This window comes from Trichechus manatus, unplaced genomic scaffold, assembly GCF_000243295.1.
Source record: "Trichechus manatus latirostris isolate Lorelei unplaced genomic scaffold, TriManLat1.0 scaffold00081, whole genome shotgun sequence".
NCBI lineage: Eukaryota > Metazoa > Chordata > Mammalia > Sirenia > Trichechidae > Trichechus > Trichechus manatus.
The window spans coordinates 10,175,292-10,183,366 of record NW_004444017.1 but is presented as its reverse complement, the minus strand read 5'-3'; positions in this window follow the sequence as shown (position 1 = coordinate 10,183,366).

Here is an 8,075-nt window from a genome sequence, read left to right as displayed (position 1 = left end):
GCTGACTCTCAGCGACCCCAAGTACAACAGAATGAAACCCGGCCTGGTCCTGCGCCATCTTCACAATCATTTAGTTTGAGCTCACTGTTGCAGCCACTGTGTCAAACCATCTCACTCAGGGTCTTCCTCTTTTTTGCTGATCCTCTACTTTACCAAGCATGATGTCCATCCCCAAGGACTGAGCCCTCCTGATAACATGTCCAAAGTACGTAAAATGAAGTCTCGCCATCCTTGCTTCTAAGGAGCATTCTGGCTTTACTTCTTCCCAAAACACATTTGTTCATCCTTTTGGCAGCCCGCGGTATATTCAATATTCTTCACCAACACCATAAATCAAAGACATGAATTCTTTTTCGGTCTTCCTTATTCATTGTCTAGTTTTCCCATGCATATGAGGCGACTGAAAACACCATGGCTTGGGTCAGGCCCACTTTAGTCTTTAGAGTGACATCTTTGCTTTTTTAACACTTTAAAGAGGTCTTTTTTTAATTGTGCTTTAGGTGAAAGTTTACGACTCAATTTATACACACATTGTTATATGACCCTAGTTACTATCCCTAAAATGTGATCACACATTCCTCCTTTCCACCCCGGATTTCCCGTGTGCATTCAATCAACTCCTATGCCTTCTCATCTCACCTCTGGACAGGAGCTGCCCATTTAGCCTCCTGTATCTACTTAAGCTAAGAAGTACATTCTTCATGAGTATCATTTTATGTGTTGCAGTCCAGTCTATTCTTTGTCTGAAGAGTTGGCATCAGGAATAGTTTTAGTTCTGGGTTAACAGAGAGTTTGGGGGGCATGTCTTCTGGGATTCCTCCAGTCCAGTCAGATCATTAAGTCTGGTTTTTTTACTAGAATTTGAGTTCTGCACCCCACTTTTTTCCTGCTCCATCAGGGACTCTCTGTTGTGTTCCCTGTCAGGGTGGTCACTGGTGGTAGCCAGGCACCATCTAGTTCTTCTTGTCTCAGACTGATGGACTCTCTGGTTTATGTGGCCTCTTTTGTCTCTTGGGCTAATATTTTCCTTGTGTCTTTGGTGTTCTTCATTCTCCTTTGCTCCAGGTGGGTTGGGACCAATAGATGAATCTTAGATGGCTGCTCGCTAGCTTTTAAGATCCCAGATGCCACTCACCAAAGTGGGATGCAGAACACTTTCTTAATAAACTTTGTTATGCCAATTGACCTAGATGTCCTCTGAAATCATGGTCCCCAGACCCCTGCCCCTTTTACACTATCCCTCCAAGTGTTTGATTGTGTTCAGGAAACTTCTTAGCTTTTGGTTTAGTCTGGTTGTGCTGACTTCCCCTGTAGTGTGTGCTGTCCTTCCCTTCACCTAAGATAATTCTTGTCTACTACCTAGTTAGTGAATTCCCCTCTCCCTCCGTCTCCACCCTCATAACCATCAAAGAATATTTTCTTCTATGTTTAAACCTTTTCTTGAGTTCTTACAATAGTGGTCTCATACAATATTTGTCCTTTTGCGACTAATTTCACTCAGCATAATGTCGTCCAGATTCATCATGTTATTAGATGTTTAGCAGATTCTTTATTGTTGTGTAGTACTCTCCTGTGTGAATATACCATAATTTGTTTACCTGTTCATCTGTTGATGGGCACCTAGGTTGTTTCTATCTTTTTGCTATCCTGAACAGTAGTCATAGTGGTGTTAACTCTTCTCTGAAGTTTGGTAGAATTCTCCAGTGAAGCCATCCGGGCCAGGGCTTTTTTTTTGTTGAGAGTATTTAATTACCTTTTCAATCTCTTCTTTTGTTATAAGTTTATTTAGTTGTTCTACCTCTGCCTGTGTTAGTTTATGTAGGTATTGTGTTTCTAGAAATTTGTCCATATCCTCTAGGTTTTCAAATTCGTTAGAGTACAATTTTTCATAGTATTCTGTTATGACTCTTTTAATTTCAGTTGAGTCTGTTGTGATATGGCCTATCTCATTTCTTATTTGGGTTATTTGCTTCCTCTCCTGTTTTTCTTTTGTCATTTTGGCCAGTGGTTTATCAATTTTGTCGATCTTTTCAAAGAACCAGCTTTTGGTCTTGTTAACTCTTTCAATTGTTTTTCTAGTCACTGTTTCATTTAATTCTGTTCTAATTTTTATTATTTCCTTTCTTCTGGCTTCCAAGGGCTTCTTTTGCTGCTCTCTTTCTACTTGTTCGAGTTGTAGGGTTAATGTTTTTATTTCGGCCCCTTCTTCTTTTTGGATGTGTACATTTATTTCTATAAATGTCCTCTGTGTACTGTTTTGCTGTGTCCCAAAGGTTCTGGTAGGATATGTTTTCATTCTCATTTGATTCTGTGAATTTCTTTATTCCATCCTTAATTTCTTCTACAACCCAGTAGTTTTTGAGCAAGGTATTGTTCAGTTTCCTTGTATTTGATTTTTTTTCCTTGCTTTTTCTGTTATTGATTTCTACTTTTATGGCTTTATGGTCAGAAAAAATGCTTTGTTGTATTTTGAAGTTTTGGATTCTGTTAAGGCTTGCTTGTGGCCTAATATGTGGTCTATTCTGAAGAATCTCCGTGTGCATTGGAAAAGAAAATGTCCTTGGTTGCTGTTGGGTCGAGCATTCTGTATATGTCTATGAGATCAAGATGGTTGATTGTGGCATCTAGATCTTCTGTATCTTTATTGAGCTTCTTTCTGATTGTTCCGTCCTTCACTGTAAGTGGAGTGTTGAAGGCTCCTACTATTATTGTTGTGCTCTCTATTTCTCTTTTCAATACTGTTAGAGTTTGTTTTATGTATTTTGGAGCCCCGTCATTCGGTGCATAAATATTTATTATGGTTATGTCCTACTGGTGTATTGACCTTTTAATTATTACATGGTGTCCTTACTTAACGTTTGTGGTAGATTTTGCTTTAAAGTTTATTTTGTCAGAGATTAATATTGCCACTCCTGCTCTTTTTTAATTGTTGTTTGCTTGATATATTTTTTTCCATCCTTTGAATTTTAGTTTGTTTGTGTCTTTAAGTCTAAGGTGTGTCTCTTGTAGGCAGCATATTGAAGGATCATGTTTTTTTAATCCAATCTTCCACTCTCTGTCTCTTTATTGGTGCATTTAGTCCATTTACATTCAGTGTAATTATTGATAGGTATGAGTTTAGTGTTATTATTTTGATGTCTTTTTTTGTGTGTTGTTCACAGTTTCTTTGTTCTACTTATTTTTCTGTGCTGAGTCATTTTTCTTTATGTATTTTCTTTTCATCTTTTTCATTGTTGTTGATTTTGTATTTGCTGAGTCTTTATGATTTTCTTTTTTAATTTTGATGTGTAGGATTGTTAGTGTCCTTTGTGGTTACCTTAATATTTACCCCTATTTTTCTAAGTTCAAACCTCTGTTTTATTTCTTTATGTTGCCTTGACTTCCTCTCCATATGAAAGATCTATGACTACATTATTTAGTCCCTCTTTTTTGTTTTAATGTTGTCATCTTTTACATATTGTTGTCTCTGTTTCCCTATTTTCAGCTTTTGATTTATTTTTGTGACTTCCCTATCTGGGTTGATATGTGGTTGCTCTGCCCTGTGTTCTAGTCTTGAGTTGTTATCTGATGTTATTGATTTTCTAACTGGAGGACTCCCTTTAGTATTTCTTGTAATTTTGGTTTGGTTTTTACAAATCCCCTAAACTTCTGTTTATCTGAAAATGCCCTGATTTCACCATCATATTTGAGAGACAGTTTTGCTGGATATATAATTCTTGGCTGGCAATTTTTTTCCTTCCAGGCTTCATATATGTCATCCCATTGCCTTTTTGCCTGCATGGTTTCTGCTGAGTAGTCCAAGCTTATTTTTATTGACTCTCCTTTGTAGATGACTTTTCATTTATCCCCAGCCACTCTTAAAATTCTCTCTTTATCTTTGGTTTTGGCAAGTTTGATTATAATATGTCTTGGTAACTTTCTTTTGTGATCTACCTTGTGTGGGGTTCGATGAGCTTCTTGGATAGGTATCTTCTCATCTTTCACAATATCGGGGAAGTTTTCTGCCAACATATCTTCAACAATTCTCTCTATATTTTCTGTTATCCCCCCACCCTGCCCCCGCCGCCCCTTTCTGGTACTCCAGTCACTCATAAGTTATTCCTCTTGCTAGAGTCCCACATAATTCTTAGGGTTTCTTTATTCTTTTAAATTCTTTTATCTGATTTTTCCTCAAATAAGTTGGTGTCAAGTGCTTTATCTTCAGTCTCACTAATTCTAACTTCCATTGCCTCAATTGCACTCCTATGACTTTCTATTGAGTTGTCTAATTCTGAAATTTTATTGTTAATCTTCTGGATTTCTGTTTGCTGTCTCTCTACAGATTGTTACAGCCTGTTAAATTTGTCATTATGCAAAGAGGTCTTTTGCAGGAGATTCACCCAATGCAATATGTCATTTGATTTCTGACTGCTGTTTCCATGGGCGTTAATTGTGGATCCAAGTGAAATGTAATCCTTGACAACTTCAGTCTTTTCTCCTTTTATCATGATGTTGCTTACTGGTCCACTTTCGAGGATTTTCGTCTTCTTTATGTTCAGGTGTAATCCATACTGAAGGCTGTGGTCTTTGATCTTCATCAGTAACTGCTTCAAGTCCTCTTCTCTTTCAGCAAGTGAGGTTGTGTCACCTGCATATCGCAGGTTGTTAATGAGTTTTCCTCCAATCCTGATGCTGCATTCTTCTTCATATAGTCCATCTTTTCGGATTAGTTGCTGAGCATACAGATTGAATAAGTATGGTGAAAGGATACAACCCTAGCACACGTCTTTCCTGATTTTAAACCACACAGTATGCTCTTGTTATGTTTAGAAGACTGCCTTTTGTTCTGTGTACAGTTTCCTCATGAGCACAATTAAGTGTTCTGGAATTCTCAGTCTTGACAATGTTATCCATAATTTGTTATGATCCACACAGTCAAATGTCTTTGCACAGTCAATAACATTACCAATAACAAATTTTTAAGGTGAGAGAAACTTTTCAAATTTTTCAATAATGAATGAAATCAACCACAATGGAGGAAAGACAGGGTTATCTTTTCATTTTCTCCAAAGAAAATAATTTTGCAAAATTATTGCCAGAGCAAGAGCTAAAGGATGTAGCAAAAAAAAATTTTAAATGTGAGGGAAAAATACTACATATATGTGTCAGTTTAATGGTTAACTTTATATGTCATCTTGGCCAGGCTATGGTGTTCAGTTGTTTGGTCAAACATTAGTCTAGATGTTGCTGTGAAGGTATTTACATGTGTTTAACATTTAAATCAGTTAACCGTAACTAAAGTAGTTTACCCTCCATGATGTGAGTGGGCCTCATCTAATCAGTTAAAGGTTTTAAGAGCAAAAACTGAGGTTATCTGCAGGAAGAGGATTCTTCCTCAAGTTTGTAAATAGGCATCCTGCTGGAATTTCCAGCCTGCACAGGGCTACAGAGTTTGGAAACAAGACTGCTGGAATTTCCAGCTTATCACCTGATCTTTGGATTTTGGTCTTGCCAGTCCCTATAATCGTATGAGCCAATTCCTTAAAATCAATCAATCTCTCTAGCTATATGTATCTATCTCTGTATCTTATTGGTTCTGTTTCTCTGGCGAATCCTGATTAAGACAGACAGGAAGTTAATTCTGTTTTAAATTAAGTTTTTTTTTTTCTGAATTTTATGATGTTTGTGGACTTTGGCAGGTTTTTAAAAAACTTTAATTTGCTGTGATTTCCTTTTCCATTTTAAATAAATATTCACTTTTATATCTGTTTTTATGTTTGTAGTTTTGCATTCTTTTTCCTAAAGGGAGCCCCTCAAACTTGGGTAAGCTTCGGTCTCCACCAGGATCTACCCCTGTCTCAGGAAACTCACAAGTGTTAGCCCATAAAGACAAGACCTAGATATCAGACACATGGTTAAGATCCCACCCTGCTCCAAAATTAAAGCATTTAGTTTCTAAGGGAAAGAAAACAAAGAATGGGGAGTAGATGCTGATGGTCAGTGGGAACAGAATAGAAAGACAAGGATGTTTTGGTGTGAAATGATGAGGGACTACACTACTAAAAATAATGTTTGTTGTTGCCTTTAGCTGCTGTCCAGTCAGCCCCCAACTGGTCCCCATGTACAACATACACAATGCTTCTTGGTCCTGTGCCAGTTCCATGATCAGTTGCAGATTGGACTGATCCATAAGGTTTTCATTGACTGATTTTCAGAAGTAGATAGCCAGGCCTTTATTCCTAGTCTGTCTTAGTTGGGGAGCTCCACTGAAACCTGTTCAGCATCATTGCAACACACAAGCCTCCACTGAGGGGCAAGCGGTGGCTGTGCATGAGGTGTACTGGCCAGGAGTTGAATCCAAGTCTCCTGTATTGAAGGTGAGAATTCTACCACTGAACCACTAATGTCCCAAAATAATGTTTAATAGATTGTAAATATATATACACAGTATTGTGTAGTTTACAAAAAAATTCACATTTTAGCTGCCTCATGCATGTGTTGAATCCATAGCAGATTTAACGATAGCAGGTAGGCAAAACAAATTACAAAGAGAGAAATAAACAATTTGCATAGTGTAAGTGCTTTTGCCCTCCATGCCAGCTCCTGAACAGGGGCCTCCAAGTGATGTGATATGGGAGACCCAGATCTGCTGCTGGTCCTTGTTCTCAGTTTCCTCGGGCTTCTCATACCGTGAGCATTTTCCTGTGCTGAATACGAGTCTACTGTTTAAAGATAACATAGTTTTTTCATACAACATGGACCCTAAACAGAAACCAACGTCTTCATCTGATAACACTGAAGGTAATTTTGTCCATACTCAATTTTGCCCTATTCTGACTTTTCAACCTGAAAATTTCAAGTATGTAGAAAAGTTGAAAGAATAGGACAATGAAAACATATTTATCCAGTATCTATACCATGTGTTCACATTTTGCTGTATTTGCTTCATCTCTACATATCTCTACATCCATATTTTTATGAAATTGTTAAAGTTGCAAACAGCATGTCACTTTACCTTGAAACTTCCAAAAGCAGCTCCTGAAATAAGGAGTTCCTGTATAACCCTGATACCATTATCATGCCTTACAAAAGTAACAGCAATTTCCTAATATGATCCAAACAACCCACACTCAAATTTCCCCAATTGTCCTCAGCATAACTTTTAGAATTAATTTTTTTTAAGCAAGATGCAATCAAGTTTCATACACTGCCTTTAGCTGATATGTCTCTTACTTTTTTTGTTTGTTTGTTTTGTTTTTGTTTTCTCGATAATATTGATTGTTTAAGAGACCAGGCTCAATATAGAATATCCTAAATCATGAATTTATCTGATTGTTTCTTCTCACTAATTAATTTGTTCCCCTGTCCCCTGACTTTCTTGCAACCAGGAGACGAGATCTATATGTTTGATTAAATACAAGAAAACTTCATAGGTGATTCCAGGTACTGACTTTTCAATATGATCTCCTCATAAGGTGCAACTTTACTGTATCATGTTAATTCATCCTCAACAGAGCCCTGGAACTGAGGAAATTGTGAATTTCTAACTTTACAAATGAAGATACTAAAACTGGGATGAATAAATGATTTGCCTAAGGTCACTAAGAACGGCATAACATGATTCCAGGCTTGTTTATCAGTCTTAGGCAGTTAAAATGGGTGCTTTTCTGAAGCTCAAGAGAGAAGATATTAAAAGAAACAGAGATCGATATTCCTTTGTTGAGATATAATAATTAAAATGGGAAATACAATTGATTTAGGACACAGATTCATAAATCTAGATTTCTAAGAGAAGGAGACCATACTACTACGGGGTGTTGGTGTGTCGAAGTATGATCTAGGTCATCTGAACTCAGTGGAGACAGACCCTGAGAGTTATCCCTGATGGCTCCCTCTCTCATAACTCTTTGGCCAAGTCTAAAAATTGATTTGAAGTCAATCCTCTTTTCTCCAAAGCCACTGCCACCACACTCATCCAAACTGCCATCCTCTCTCACCAGGACAACTACGGCAGCCTCTAGCAAGTCTCTCTGTTTCTACTTCTATTCTTGGTCCCCTTCAAGGATTCTCCACAAACCTACAAGAGGACTCTTTTT